Source organism: Manis javanica, chromosome 8 (assembly GCF_040802235.1).
Source record: "Manis javanica isolate MJ-LG chromosome 8, MJ_LKY, whole genome shotgun sequence".
Taxonomy (NCBI): Eukaryota; Metazoa; Chordata; class Mammalia; order Pholidota; family Manidae; genus Manis; species Manis javanica.
The window spans coordinates 40,903,838-40,920,186 of record NC_133163.1 but is presented as its reverse complement, the minus strand read 5'-3'; the positions used below and the strand labels follow the sequence as shown (position 1 = coordinate 40,920,186).

At 41.1% G+C, this 16,349-nt stretch overlaps 1 protein-coding gene across 11 annotated transcripts in view; it reads left to right on the top strand.

Moving 5' to 3' along the window:
* DAAM1 (dishevelled associated activator of morphogenesis 1) overlaps positions 1–16,349 on the top strand; it is a 289,381-nt gene that overhangs the window by 74,088 nt on the left and 198,944 nt on the right. For 4 of the 11 annotated variants that reach the window (XM_037006952.2, XM_037006924.2, XM_037006938.2 and 1 more), the window contains exon 1: positions 12,524–12,631. The exons of 1 other annotated variant lie outside the window; for it this stretch is intronic. The gene's annotated coding sequence lies outside the window, so the exon portion shown is untranslated. Of the gene's footprint in view, positions 1–12,495; positions 12,632–16,349 lie in introns of those variants that run through there. 6 more of the 11 variants (XM_037006956.2, XM_037006944.2, XM_073242318.1 and 3 more) reach the window with 3 other exon arrangements.

Here is a 16,349-nt window from a genome sequence, read left to right as displayed (position 1 = left end):
GACTTCACCTATGTCTTTGTACTTTTTAAATGTCATACTAAAACATCTTCAAGTATGTATGTGGCTCCTCTAATAATTCTATTAGCAGCAGTGCTCTAGAAGGAAAAAGTAAGCAGGTACTGCCCAGGAAAAAATGTGACAAGTGGGTGCTCTACTGCCTTTCAACCTAGCCCAAACAGAAGCATAGTTTCCATTTTGTCAATGATTCTGGCCTTCACTGTAATCATTGAGATTCTCCCCCTTTCTCTGGTGATGTTCCCTGTGGTGAAATGACAGAGGCACTCTTGTTTTTTAATCTCTCAGTTCCTCAGGGTCAAGGGCCATGTTGCATTCTGTGTTTTGCATGGCTCCTCACCCACTGTGAATGCAAGATAAAGACCTGACCCACAGATCACATCTGTGCAAGCTCCTGTCCCGTCTGGTCTGTTGTTTTCACCTGATGGTTGTTCATCAGCATTGGTGGTTGTTCATTAGTGTTCAGGTTCCTGGCTGAACAACTATAGCTAATTTATTTACTCAAATGTATTTTGGGGTTACTAATAGGAAGTTCTGGTAAACTCTGAACAACAGATCAAAAGGCATTTCAAGCACCAGAAGACACCTGTTTTGTGCAAAACATCGGGGAATACATACACATTTAACTATGGGAAAAGGAAGCAATGAGATTAGAATTGTACATAGAATATACATTCAGTAACCATGGTAGGAAGATCTTGGTCTGAGAAGTGAATAGCTGGACAGAAGTAATTTTAGATATGTGTTTAGATTGTAGAGCTGATAAAACATGTCTCCTAAACTGGGCAAAACTAGAATCTGTTGCAGCTCTTTGTGTTGCATTACACATTGACCTCTGCTTGCAAAATGATGAATAGTTTGTGCACCATATGTACTTCTGCAACCTACCCCAGCACACGTGTGTGCACATGCTCACACACTTCATCTCACACCATCCCCTTTCTTAGGCTTAAAGTTCCACAGTTCCTATAAAAAACCCCTCCTGGGAAATGTGTAGCTTTTCAAGTATGAATCAGAAAAATTTAGAGGATTGTAATGTTTAATCTTGAAGCATTTGTTATTCTGGGGCTGCTTGTACCAGTGGGCAATTACCAAAACAAGGATTAACTCAAATCCAACTTTGGCCAGTTCAGGAAAATCTGAGGCTCAAAGGGAGCAGTCTGAAAAAAATTACAAACATGTTTTAAAGGATTAAGCAACTTGCTTGCAGTGTGCTTCTGTGCTTCATTCCTTCCTTTTCCTTGTTTGCTTTTTAAATGTCACAATGGACTGTCAATTAGAGGTAATTTGCACTTGGAAGATTCATTCCTAAAACTTCAAGTGATTCTAGAAAATTAGAGGCTATTCGTTGTTTACTCATATGTGTAAACTTGTTCAATGACATCTGAGTCCAGCTGCGTTAGAAAAAAAGGATGGAGGGACCACGTCTGAAGGGAAGTGAGAGCAAGTAATTTTTGGAGCTTGAAGCACTTTAGGAATTCAGACAGACTTTCAAGGGTACGTTCCACGGTGGAAAAATGCAGAGTACCACCAGGGAAAGGGAGCCGGGTGAGAAGGGATAGTAGATACTGAGAGAGCAAGGCATAAAGCGAGGTGAGGACACGTTCACCTAGTTCACATCTTCCTAGGGCACCTTCCACTGGCTCAGGAGAAGGACAGGTAAGCTCTCTCCTGTCTTTTGCCTTTACTCCTATAAAGCCTCCCCCTTCCCGTGCCATTCAGACTTCAAGCTAATAAGATGAATGTTATGACTAACTATTCTGGGATGTGTTTGCTTTTTTTGGTCTAGCCTGAGAACCTGACCACCATAATGTTAATCCTTTTCTTTTAAAGTAAAGTATCATTAATAAACAACCTTATGTGGGCTTCAAATGTACATCAGTTGGTTTCAAATTTCATCAGTCCCCATGATCAACTTATATTGTGATTGTGAATTATTGTGCCTTTTTATCCCCCTTCCCCTCCCACCCCCTCATCTGCCCCCATACCTCCCCTTTGGTAACCACTAGTCACTTCTCAGTGTCTATGAGTCTAATGCTGTTTAATTCCTTCCATTTTGCTTTGTTTTTATATTCCACAAATAAGTGAAATCATATAGTATTTGTCTTTCTCCACCTGACTTATTTCACTGAGCATAATACCCTCTAACTCCATACATGTTGTTGCAAAGAGCAGGATTTCTTTTCCTTTAATGGCTGAATAATATTCCATTGGGTATATGTACCACATCTTCCTTATCAGTTCATCTATTGATGGACATTTCAGTTGCTTCCATATCTTGGCTATTGCAAATAGTGCAGCAATAAACATAGGGATGCACATATTTTTTTGAATCAGGAATGTTGTTTTTGAGTAAATTCCTAGAAGTGGAATTACTAGGTCAAATGATATTTCTATTTTTAGTTTTTTGAGGAACCTTCATATTGCTTTCCACAATGATTGAACTAATTTACATTCCCAGCAACAGTGTACGAGAATTCTTATTTCTCCGCATCCTTCCCAGCATTTGTTGGTTCCTATCTTTTGGATAGTGGCCATCCTAACTACTTTGAGGTGATATCTCATTCTGGTTTTAATTTGCATTTCCCTAATAATTAGGAATGTGGATGATTCATGTGCCTGTTGGCCATTTGTATTTCTTCTTCAGAGAAGTGTCTGGAGAAGTTTTTTTTTTTATTGAGAGAAACAAGTATCCTCTAACATGAACAGGTGAAAGTAACACAAATGAACATTTGGAAGAAATAATTTTTAAGATACAAAGTACCCATATTATTGTTTGGATAATAGCCTTGGGTTTCTAATATAGTTTTCTTTATTTACTTTTGAGATAATTAACCTATGGTCCCAAAATTTCAATTCATAAAAACCTTCCACATTGTCTGTTGAAGATTATTTTTACCACTATTTTGCAGACTCATGAATATGCTTTCAAGAACAGCATGCAGGACCCCATTCTAAGCTGCTCTGCAGTCAGTCACGCAGCCCCCATGCTAGTGCAGCTACTCCAGAGTTCTCTCTGCATTGCATCTGATACCTCCAACAGCCCAAGCTGATTTCCTTCTCTTTTTGCTTCAAAATGCTACCCCCACTGCTATACCTATCATCAAATTCCTCTTTCCTCTCTGAGGGAAAATGCTCAGCTCCCTGAACCCAATAAAGACCTGAGCTCTTTTCTGCTCAGGATCTGATGACTCACTTCAGTAAAATGACACATGTATTTCATTTCTAGAATCCAAGAGCAGAATGAAGTCACATGAGAAAAATACAGACCAGCACAAAGCAGTCAGAGGAGGCTGTTTTCTCTTCTATTACAAATTCAAGGGATGGAGGATGCCAGTAAATGTGTAACAACTTGGGCTGCAGGGGAAGCTCTAATTTGTAGCATTTGCACATTTCCATGATGTAACTACTCTCAACATGAATGATTTTGAGCTACTAATGTGATGTGAAACTGTGGGGCTGGGAAGAGATGTGCAGCCATACACCATGACATGTTTCCTCATCGGATTCAGGTGGAATCTCAAGACCACAGATACAGGAAAAGGTAGTAAGAATTACTAAGTGATGAATTTTGAGTATTTACCACTTTTGTTTTTAATATAATTAATTTAGCTGTAAGTTTGTGTCATTTAACTTTTTAATGTTAACTGTGTTTAACATCTGTCTCACAATATTCCTGAAATCTAACTGGATTTTTGTGGGGAAGTGCCTTGGGGCTGCAGCGGATCCTTGGTGTCACTCTGCCTTAGGTAGGGACACTCTTCACCTGCACCTTTTTAGCAATGTGCATATGTGAAAAGGCTTCCTGAATGATGGTTGCAAGGATCTGCCACTAGAGAATTAGGATACAATCAAACTTTTAAAAATCCCATATTCATCCCAGAGACTTCTAGTTTCTTTGGAGGTTCCCATCTTAATATTCACCTTACTCAAAGCACCTCAACTTCCAAATTCTAATGGGTCTGTAGCTAGAGATGGTGTAGCTTCCAGCATAGTTGACTTTCATGCATAAGTTAAGAGAGGGATGACCCTGTTTTTCAGAATCACTGTTATACATGAGTGAAAAGTAACAGGGTTATATTTAACTTGCTTTAACTTTGTTTAGATTTGAATGAGTATAATTTCCTAAAACAATAACATAAATCCTAAAGAAGAAAACCTGTCACTTGCAGGAAAGCAAAGCCAGAATAAAGCATTCCAATATCTCCTTTTCCACTTAAACTGGGTGGTTAGTCTTCCAACAACCCCAAAATATTGTTCTAGGAGCTTGAGACACAGGGAGAGGGCACAGACAACCCGACAGAAAAGGTTACAATCACAGTTTGGTGAAGAGAAAATACTCTCCAAAGATAATATGCCATGACATAGTGTATTGAAGTGTGGCTTTCCATGAGAAATTCCACATCACAAGGTTCTCATGTAATACAGGACCACAATTGTCCCTAATCTCCAAGTCCAGTGTCTAAGTGTTAACACAGCTACAGCTGTGAAACAACGCTCTGACATAAATCCGGCATGCTGTAATATTTCAGCTACAAGGGAGATTATATCTGCCAGGATAATTCCCAATGAGGAAATTTACAGAAAAAGTAAACAGAATTCTTTCTTACCACAGAACTCCCAGGCCATCTTTTACTCACAGGCAAGGCTTTGCCACACGTGAACTGCCCATTTTAGGGTTAAAGAGCCCATGCAGAGATTTGATATTTAAAGAGAAAAAGAAAATGAAAACTGTGTGACACACTCAGTAGGGGATATTTTGAAAACAAACTTGGGGTGGTTTGTCTAAAATGTATGGCCAGGGAGTTTTTACCCAGGGAAAGTCGGTAGTGTATTCATCTGAGAATTCCTGATCTAGAGTGACAGAACTGTGTACCTGGAGGCGAGACTTAGGCCTTCAAAGCCAGAAACCATCAGCATCTAGGCCTCAATAGGAAGCACCCTGCCTTTTCTGTTTCTGTTATTCTTGAGAAGTTTCAGGTTACTATCTTTATTTTTAGATCTGATCTTTATTTCCTAATCAGATGTTCAACTAATTTAAAATTAATGTAACTATAACACGCTGGTGTTTAACACTGCTGCTGAGAGCAAGAAAGCCAGTTTTCTCCTATTTGGGTTGAGCTAGTGTTACGGGTTGAATTATGTTCCCCTCAGCCCCTCAAAAAAAAAAAGAACTACATTGAAATTCTAAACCTCAGTACATTAGAGTATGACCTTCTTAGGAAACAGGGTCTTTACAGAGGTAATCAAGCTAAAGAGAGCTCGTTAGGCAGCCCAATCTATGACTGGTATCTTTATAAGAAGGGGAAATGTTGACACAGAGACACACAGAGGGGAGAAGATCTGAAGAGACAGGGAGCAGTTGGCTCTGCACATGACAAGGGTAGGGGGCCGGGACAGATCTTTCTTCATAGACCTGCAAAGGAACCAGCCTTGCAGACAACCTGATTTTGGACTTCTGGCTTCCAGAACCATGAGACAAGAAATTTTTGTTATTCAGGCCACCGCATCGATGGTCTCTTGGTTGTGTATCCCTACCAAACAAATACATCTAACATATCCTAGAGGGCCAGCTAACTAAGGACCACAGAAAGGTCTTCCTTTTCCCTTGGACATTCATTTCCTGACAGTTTCCTCAGCCACTCCATTAGCATTATTAGAATGTGTCTCAAAGAGTTTAACATGCTTTCAGGACACAAGTCAATTCTCTCAGAGAGGATACCAGACCTATGTGGATTAATAGGAAACATCAACCATACCATCCACAAGCAATAAAACCTAGTATCTGGGAAACTAGGCAATGCATATCAAAAGCATTAAAAGCCTTTATATCCTCCTATGTTATATTTCTACTTCTAGAGATGTACTCATGGATGGGCACCAACATCAAACAAAGATGTACATCAGAATTATTGATAATACCAAAATATGATATGATTTATGCTATAATATTTGACTGATTAAATAAAAAATGGTTACCTCCACATAATAAAATACCATGTAGCTACTAAAATGCAGGTGCAAAAAAAATTCGCTGAGAAGGAAATTCTCAAGGTACTTTTTTTCAATAAAATAAGGCAATTAAAATAAAATGGTCCCCAGTTTGAAAAAGAAGGAGGGCAGAGAAAAAAAATGTTAATGTTTCTCTCTGGTTTGCAGGCTTATGGGTGATTTTATTGCCTTACATAGTAGTACATTCTAAGTACTCTACAAAGAACATGAATTCCTATTATGATTAGGCAAAAACAAAAACTTGGGCACCAGAATTCAGAAAACAATTTCTTATGGGCATGATCTTGAAATAGTTTGTTCTAGTTTTTAATTTACATAAATATTTTATTTTCATTTAAGGCACACACATAAAAGCACACAAATTATAAGTGTACAGCACGGTGAATTTGAAAGTGAAATACTCATGTAGCTAGCACCTAGATAAAAAATTTGAACAATACCAGCACCATAGAGATCTCTTTAATGCTCTTTCTTATTATTATCCCCTGAAAGTAACCCCAGAACTCTTCTGTCTTGTAATACCACCATTAGTTTTACCTGTTTTTGAAGTTTATGTAAATGTAATAATGCAGTATATACTCTTTTACTCACTGTTATTTTTGTGAGGTTCATCCATATTTTTACATGCAGATATGACTCATTCATTTTCATTGCAAATAGGAAGAGATGGCAAACTGTTTTTATAAATAAAGTTTTTATTAAAACACAGCCATATTTATTTCTTTACATCTGTGGCTGCTATTACATCTACTACATCTATTCCTGCTACAATGGCAGAACTAAGTAGTTACAACAGAGATCCTATGGCCCACAGGCCTAAAATACTACTATCTAGCTCTTTACAGAAAAAGTGTGCCAGCTCCTGCTCTATAGTATTAATTATGTGCCTATCCACAATCTGTTTATCCATTCTACTTTTGATGAACAATTGTGTTGTTTCTAGTTTGGAACTGTAAAGGAGTTGCCAAATTTAGCAAATAAAAATACAGAACAACCAGTTATATTTGAATTTCAAACAACAATATTTTTAGTATATCTCAAACATGACATGGGCACCCTGGGCTATAATGACAGCATAGCTATGAATATTTGGATATGTGTCCTTTGGTGAACATACATACTCAAATCTGTTGGGCCTATCCCTAGAAATGGCTTGCTGAGCTGTAAAGTAAGTGTATGTTCACTCTTAGTAGATACCAACAGAGCATTTTCCAAAGCAATTGTACAAATTTGCACTCTCACTCTCACTCGCAGTGTAAGATTTAGTTGCCTCTATCTTTGCCAATCCTTAATATATTTAGTCTTTTTAATTTTAAAGGATCTAATGGGTGTGTAGTAGTATACCTATTATGAACTTTATTTGCATTTCCCTGATGACTAATTTGAGCACCTTCTCATATGCTTGTTGACCATTTGGATATAGGATTTTTGTGCATGCATAGTGCCTGTTCAAGATTTTTGGCCATTGTTCTGTTGGGCTATTCTACCTTTATCATGGTGTGATCTGGTTTAAAATTGTAAAATGCAACTATCAGATTTTTTCTCTCCCTTTTTCTCTCTCTCTCTCTCTCTGGAATTTGTCCTGGAAAAGATGGAGGAAAAAGGTGTGTTTCAGCATGATAAGATCCCAAAATTCATGAGATAAAAGACCCTGGAGCAGCCTTACCCAAAAGAACTTTCTGAAAGGACAGGAGTTTTCTATATCTGAGATATTCAATACAGGAACCTCTAGCCTCATGTGACCACCTTGCTTGAAATATGGCAATTTTGACTGAGGAACTGCTACATTTAATTTAATTTTAATTAGTTTAATAGCCACATGGAGCCAGTGGCTTCAGAATTGAACAGAACTCATGGATGGGCTAAGCATAAGCCAGTTATGAATAAGCTGAAACAGGGAACATAGATAATATAGTCAAAGGTGAGTTCTGTTTTTGAATTCCCAAGAGCTGTTTGGATGAAAGAGAGTCTCTCTGGTCTGTAGAGAGTTTGGACTGTCTGGAGTTATTTTCACATCCCCTGTTACCATGGCCTGATTTTATTATTGCTACTGTTTTTAGGTTTCTGTAACATTTCATATCCCCTATATTGTCCCAGTGCTGGCTTTTCAGCTTTTCTGAGCTTTCAGTTAAACACAGTGAAATGAATCTTCTCCAAGAGCTTGTGCAGTGACTACATTGATTAGTTGGCTCAGAATACTACAAAGCCTTCTTTCTCAGGAAGAACCAAATGTTGCCGTTAAGATCCTGTCAGCTTTACCAGTTTTACCTGACACCTCTTGGGGTGGCTGCCAAGTTCACAAAACTTTCTCCTCTCTGGGAAGACGCCCAGATGTACAGGGATAGCTCTTGACCCACATGGATCTTGTAATCTTTGCCAAAAATGAATGATTCAAAAACTTTCATGTGTTTTCAGAATCATATGTTGAAATACAGGTTGCGAGACCCATTGCTGAAGGTTGTTTTCCAGTAGGTGTGTAGGCAGGGCCAAAGCATTTGCATTTATAACACGTTTTCAGGGGATATGGATGCTGCTGGTCTATGGTCCCCACTTTAGGAACCACTGCTGTAGATAATCAAGGAAGAGACAGTCACCCTGAAATAGGGCAATTAGCTTCTCTCAGGAATTTGAAATTGGGAGCAAAGAGACACAGACTAGGGTCTGTTAGAGCAACATCTGGAGAAAAGGTCCCAAAACTTCACTGTTCAGATACCCGGAGCTGATCTGGTTCCTGCTCATAGGTGGGGCCTTAATTGTTCAGTGCTTTGAATGAATCCTATTGTTTGCTTAATTTTGCATAAACTGGCCAGAGAGAGTGTCTGTTGCATCTAAAATAACTTCAACTAAGACATGAGTGTATCAGTTGTGCATTCCACCATGAAAACAAAAACCATTCTAAGTATTCCACACAGATATAATATCATAGAGGGAATTGTTCATAAAGCAATGGAAAGCCTGAGAGGCCAAACATCCAGCAAGAGATTAACAACAGCAGAAAGCTGCCTCCACCTTGAGGCTGGAGGGACAAAGGGACAAGGTGGCCTTAACAGAGGCTGGAGTGACTTGGAAGAACCTGGAACCATGATGGACCAGTCCAACAGGGCAAATGCTGCTGCCTCTGCCAGAAACATCACCCAAGGCAACTCTGTGCAGGTGCAGAAATACCCTGGCTTTTGATTCCTCCTGCCTCCAGCCTCCCAGCAGCGCCTTCCCAGGCTGGGAAGCTTGGGAAGCCGCCTGTGAGATGAGGACAGTTTAGGGCACTGCAGAAGGACTGGCACTGATCAATTTGGCTTTCTTATTTTTTTCTTCAAAGTACATTTTGCCTACTCACACATAAGTGAGATAGTATGTGCTTACTATATAATTTCAAATACTTTCTTATTAAGAATAAGAATCTTTTATTTTAAGTAGGTTTTTTATTAACTTGTTCCATAATTTGGGCTGGCGTTTCTTAGATAATCTTCAGGGGAAAATTGCAAATGGTAACATGAACTAGCATTTGTATAGTTCTTTTCATTTGAAAAGTTTTTATATGTCTCATCTAATTTAATCCTCAGAAACCTTAAGAAGTAGGTTTTACTGCTAATACCTTCTTAAAAATAAGGAAATTGAGGCTCAGAGAGAATAAGCAACACACAATAAAGTCACGTTCCTCAAAAGTGGTAAAATGCCATGACCCAAAATCTGGGCTCAGTACACAGCCTCACTTGTTGCAAAACATCAGGCTATTGTCATGCAAAGCTACAAACTTATAATTCTTTCTTGGTTGATATTTCATTTCCTCCCTTATCTAGAGTAAAACCTTGTAGACTAGAGGTTATTTTGAAAGATCAGCAAAATACCCCATGGCATTTTCCCCCTTCTCCACCTATATGATGATGGTGAATTAAATCTAGTTTCAGTGGTCTCACAGGTTCCTAATTATAGGCAATGATTATGGTACAAGGCCTTTCATAAAATCATTCTAGAACAGCAGCAGTCACTAAAAAAGAAAAGAAAAAGCCAAGAAACCCTTTAGAAATATAAATTAAGCTAGACAGAGTGGATGTTTCTGATAGCTTATGAGACTACTTAGTCACCTAGAATTAAATACAAACACACACAATGAACGTATGTGAGTGTGAGTGTGTGTGTGTGTGTGTGTGTGTGTCTCAGAGAGAGGTAGTTCACTCCTCTCTCTATAGAAGTTGTTAATCTTCCTTTGGCCCCAGGTCCACAAACTGCATTTCTGATGCTGGAGAGCCATCTTTGTTTCCCTGGTTACCAATGAAACAGTGTGCAGGGTTCAGTTAAATCCATTACTACTTACAGAAAAATGCTTCCAAACATAACACCTTGCTTTTGATATCTATTATCTATATTTATATCTATTTAAATAGGAAGGACAACTCATACATGCACATCCACACATTTTTGTGCTTAGAATCTACTATATATGACTTCCTTTATATATGGAAATGGGCTGTGTAACATGGCACAGCCCTATAATATTAACTGCCATAGAGAATGGAATTTATTTCTTCAGGAAAACTCCACCCTCTCCTTCATTGCTGAAGGCCTAAGAAATTGCTCTAAGGTGATTTATCCTATAAAGTTACTCCTCAGAATGTACCTCAGTAATAGACTTTTATCTATAGGAAGAAGCCCTGACTTATAGAGAGTCTCCGCATGCAATTTATTGACTCAGTAAATTTCAAGCTCACTGATTATGTTTCCATCTAAAAGCTTTGTACAGTTATAAAACCAGGAGAACCTTTAGAATCATTCCAGGTCAAATTTCTTTCTGAATATTTTTCCACAATGAACTGCAATACATTAAAAGCCATTAACTAGAATATCACTGATTGTACTTGATCTGATGGCCAAGGGAACATTTGTATTGTTTGGGTTCCATTTAACACAATGTTTGAAATGAATGGAATAGTTCAGAACAGGAGAGCAGCAAAATTATCTTCCTTCAGTGGAGTAAAATGTGTTTATACAGAAAAGGCTTGTTAAAAGAAAATCAGAACGGCACCAAAACCCCCTCTCTCAGCAATACAAAGCATTTCCCTCTCCCCTGAAGTCTTCAACTAGTTTCATGAATATTTTACTCTTGGACCCAAGTTACTGTCGCATAACGAAATGAGAAAATAAGAATGACAAGACTTCCACCAATAATTAGAGAGTTGTTTGAAATCTTATGAACTTTCTTTTTCACAAGATGTAGTCTTCCAGAGACTTTGCAGTTGGAATTACGGGCATGAGCTGATCTTTATATGTGATTGAGACACATCAAATGCCATTATAATTTACCTTTACAACTAGAATAACTAGATGCATTTTTTTTTCATTTAAAAAGACATCTGGAGATTTGCTCTGAATACTTGGTATTCATTGAATAATAAAAAATGCCATAGAAAAATTTTACATATTATAAATAAATCTAAAGGGTCAGAATTCTGCTACACACCTCTTTTGGTTACCTTTGACTAAACATTTAGGACTATTAAGATCGTGGCATTCTTGAACAGCATCATTGTTGCTTGGTTTAGGTCATTTCAAAAAGACTTGAAGAGAAAGGTATAGAAAAACAGGGGAGAGTGTTGTGGGTTTAAAAGTACCTCTTTCTGTATATGCCATTTATTAAAACTTTAAACAAAGATGTTGTCTGCCTGGGAGTTGAGAACCTCAGAGGGGGAAGTCCGCTGCAGGGAAGAACAAAAGCATGGCTGCGCTGTGGTATTATCTCCGCAGCAGCAGATGGCTCCCTGACCGAGGGTTGCAGCGACTGTCTAGCCTATTTCACCGTATTTTTATTAGTGATAGCCTCCGTTATTCCGTCAGCTCAGGCAACTAAGCTGTTCCCCGCGTTCGGGTTGGTCACCCGGATTCCGTTAAGTGGTTAAAGGAAAGAGAAGACAGAAAGGTGAACTGTAAGTGGAGCACACAGGGGATTTATCTCCTCCGGGGCCGGCATCACCCCCTCGAGAACGTGGGGGAATTCCAGGACCACATTTAACCCAGAAACCAGCGCGTCCTATTAATTAGTTTCTAGTGGTAGGGAAGGTTAGTGAAAGGCTTAATCTTCTCTTTCCAGCCGAGGCCCACAGAGCTGGGTTGATCAGAGCTGCTTGGCGGGTGCGCACTAGTCTCGGACCCCTTGGGGACCCGCACGGCGCCTTCTGGAGGTCAAATCAAAAAGCACGACGGCAGAGTGACCCCCTGCTCGCCTGCGCGGTCCGCAGCTCGGTTACCGAACAACCACAGCAAAAGCTGCAAGGCAGGAGGGCGGGGAGGGGGCGGGTCCCTGTGGGGGCGGGACAAAGGGGCGGGGCAGGAGAAGCCGAAGACTTCTTCGGGAAATGTAGTTCTGCGCTCGCAGTGGTGTCGCTACTCAGGCTGTGTTGTGTGGAGAGAGAGACTACAACTCCCAAAAATCTGAGGGCCTGGCCGGGGAGTCCATGCGCAGTGGGCGCCGCATTGTATCCTATCAGGCTAGGAGAGGGTGATGTCACCTGCGAGTTGGTAACCTACGAGCGTCTGTGAAGGAAACTGTTTAACCGGATCCCATTGTACCCAGAGCGCAGAGCCGCCTTTCCAACATGCAGGGGCTGTTCAGGTAAGGGGGATGCGCCGCCTCGTCCGCAGCACTCATTCATTAAATGGCACCGCGCGGTGGCGCGGGGGTGGGCGCAAGTCTTCAGGCCGGGCTCTGGGTTTGCCGCGCGCCTTCCCGCTGCCTGCCTGGAGCTCTGGGGCCAGTAGGTAAATATTAAACTTGTCCTTCAGGTTGGGTCTGGGTGGGAACGGGACCTAGACAGCTCCCGGCTGCCAAGATCGGTTTGGGAAAATGGCTGCAAGCGCGGTACAAATCAGGACGAGCTCGGAGGAAGGCGCCCCCCAAGGACGGGGGTCCCTCCCTCCTTTTTTTCTGAGGCGCTCCTATGCCAAGAGAGCCTGCAGGGTACCACTTGCCGTCTTCCTGCAGGCATCCCGGGGCTGGGGCACTGGGGTCGTGACCTCGGTCGGGCCCTGTGGCCACTGCCGCGGTCGGGAACTGCTGGTTCGGGAGGCTCCGAGGGGGGAGACAGGGAAGAAGGGACTTACTGACCCATCCGCTTCCGAGCGGATCCCTTAACCAACCATCCCTGGCACTCTCACTTCAAGGCTCATTGAGAGGGAATAGGGTGACTCAAGTAAGACAAAGTTGGAAGTTAAAGGTGTCAAAAGAGAGAAGAGGGTAAACCCCGCTGCAGAAAGAGCATGGGGTGTTGGCGGACAGACGAGAGAGGCTGCGCCGCCTGCGGAACGGGTTCGAGGCTCCGCTGAGCGCCCTCGTTTCCCGCCCCTTTGGGGAAGGAGCATCTTGGTTACCCCCGGCCCTGATTGCTCCGCGACAAAGAGCGCCTGAGCTGGGGCGAAGCGCTTTCCTGAGCCCTGGGGCTGGGAGGTGGTAAGGCGGTGCGGGGTGTGTAATAATCTAATGATAAGGCCTGATGTGGGTCAGGAGGACTGGGTAATCGGTTTTCCCAGATGGTGTCGAAAACTGCTTGTGATCCTCTTGCCCTTTGCTTGGAGACGTGCGCGATGCCCGAGACCTCTATGAAGTCTCAGGATTTCCTTTACTTATCCCTAGCACCTTTATTCTTTCGCTTACTCACTCATTCATCAAACCCTTCTAATGGCTCTGTTCTCAAGTTACTCACATCCTAGGGTTGGGTGTTCTGCCTCTTGCCCCCAATTCGCCCTTCCCCCATTTCCACCTTCAGGTATCAAGAGCAGATGCCACCCTTGACCGTTTTGCTCCCTAATTTAGATGGTAGTTGTTTGCGACTGAAGATGGACCTAGTGAATTTATTGAATCAGAGTTGTCTGCAAGATGAATCCCGTTGCCATGGCGACTTCTGCCGTCGGAATCTTAACTGCTCTCACTGCTGTTTCAATTCGTTTTGGCTCTGCGGGCAGCTGGGAGGGCGTGGCCAGTGGGTGTGGTCAAGCGCTTGCCCGGGGCCCAGCTGCTCTCTTCCACACCCATTTAACCTCCCTGGGGCTCTCTCCATGCTCTAGTAAAGAACTTGGACAGTTCTTAGACTCCCTTCCTTCTGGTGTGCCCATACCTGGTGTCACCACCCTTCCAGAAAAAATTGCGTGGAGCCTTTTTACTGAGGCATACTGTGAAAATTAAAATGGAAAGATCTCTTCGTTCCCAGACTAGAAGCGTCGTTTTCCTGGTAAGGTACCTAATAGTGTTGGAGGCAGCTGTACTCTATTCTGCATGAAGAGAGCCCCCGGGCCACCTGTAAAGGTCCTCAGTTTGCCCTCGGGCCGCTCACTGGAATTTTTTAGGGACAATTAATATCAGAAATTGAATTCTGGAAGTCAGTGTCATCCCTGTGGGCCCCATAAATCCAAAAGTCTGCCTGAAGGATGCAGGTGCTTGAGAATGAACACACTGGGCTGGAATCTAGGAAGCCTAGGTCCTGCTCTGGCTGTGCCATTACTGGCTACCCTACCCTACGGTTAACACTTTCTTTGGGAACCTTAGTCACTGGTAATATGGGGAGAATGGGATAGAGGGTTTTCTAAAGTAGATTCTAGATATCTTGAGACTCTTAAGGAGTTGGTCATTGTCTTTACATTTTTAAAAGTAATCTGAAGATGAGAGTTAAACCCTGCTTCTGACAATGTGGCATTGGGTTAATATCTCTGAGCCTTACTTGTATGGTGAAATAGCCTAGCTCTTTGTGGCAATCCTTCAAAGTGGGCAAGGCAGCCATATTACTATTTATATGATTTCTAATGCTATTACTATCCCTGGACTTCTATTTGTCTTTTTATGTTAGAATTGATTGGTAAGGTTTTGATGTTTTTACAGATTTTTCCTGAATATTTTTTTTGTAATTTAATTGCATTAAGTGCAATTTAATTATACAAATCTTTTATTTCCTTTTTTTTCTTTCATTTCATACCAAGGTGGATTATGACAGATATTGCAGTTAAGGGGGGAATATGTATTTCTGATTGTCTGTGAATGCACACGTGTGTAGGCAAATGTGTGGTGATGCTGTGTGCCAAGTAGTTGACATTCATCATCTTTTAAGTAGGTGGTTACATCCTCAGGAGGAAAAAGGATTAGAAATTGTCACTCACTGTTTTTTCCTAGAACGTATCATCGACTGAAAATCTCTTTCAATTATCTGGTCACATCTTGTCTCCCTATAATTCTGACAGCAATTCCAGTGTGAAGGGTTTTTCAACTCCCCTAAGGTTTCTGAGAGTGGAGTCTTTATCTTGTCCATCCCTGTCTCTCCAGCATTTAAAGAAATGTTTGACTGTTGATAGGTATTTAATAAATATTTGTTGAATCAATACTAAGTAGTAGAGCCATGATTGGAGATCCAAGATCTGTATTCTTTCCACTGATAGTTTTGTCATCAATTATAATCTTCCTAGCTTTCTGTTAAGCAATTTCACCTTAGCATAAACCAAAACTCCTGAGTAGCATATGACTTGAAGTGTAAAGGTCTTCCATGTGTATGAAATAGATGTATTTCATAATTATTTGCTCTTGGAATACATTCACCCACAGAGGCCTTTTTTCCTACAATTCTTATTATAGGTCTTAATATAATTTCTAATTATCCCAAACTGGGCATTTCTAGATTCCTATTGTACTATCATTGGTCCAGATAACTTTTCCAGTAGGTATATGACAGGAGAATGGGGAGAGACAAAGGCCCATACCCAGAGGCTTTTGCTAGGCCACCAAAGGCTCCCGAGGCACCATTTGGGTAGAAGAGCTGGACACGAGCTCTCTCATCTGGGATGGAATCGTTCTATAAACAGGATCTGTTGTCCCAGGCTGACTGATATAAGAGAAGAATGGGATGGGAGATATTTGTCCAGTATTTGTAGCATTCTGTTATCCAGAAGTTGGATTCTGTGGGTTTTGAGAAGTATAAATTAGCGGGGAGGTGTGATAGTAAAGAGGGTATTGTGGGTCAGGGCTTTGGGTGTGCTTACAGGAACTCAGTGAGTAGGTGCCAAGGAATTTAAATCCCAGCTTTTTTGCTTTGTGGACATGGGCTCTGGGTGTTAAAAATGTGTGCGTGTCTGTGTGTGGTTTTATTTGAGCTACTGTGTTTAAAAGGCTGCTTTTAGTGTTGGTACTGTGGTCATCAGAATAAATAGGGTGTTTACAAACAGCACATAGTTAAAATTGAAAGTGTTTCATTTTGTAAATGTTTGGGGGATAGTATAAAGAGTGGCCTTGGCTTGAGAATCTTGAAATCTTATGTGAAATCACTTAAAACGTTACAGCTGTTGGATCAGGGCAA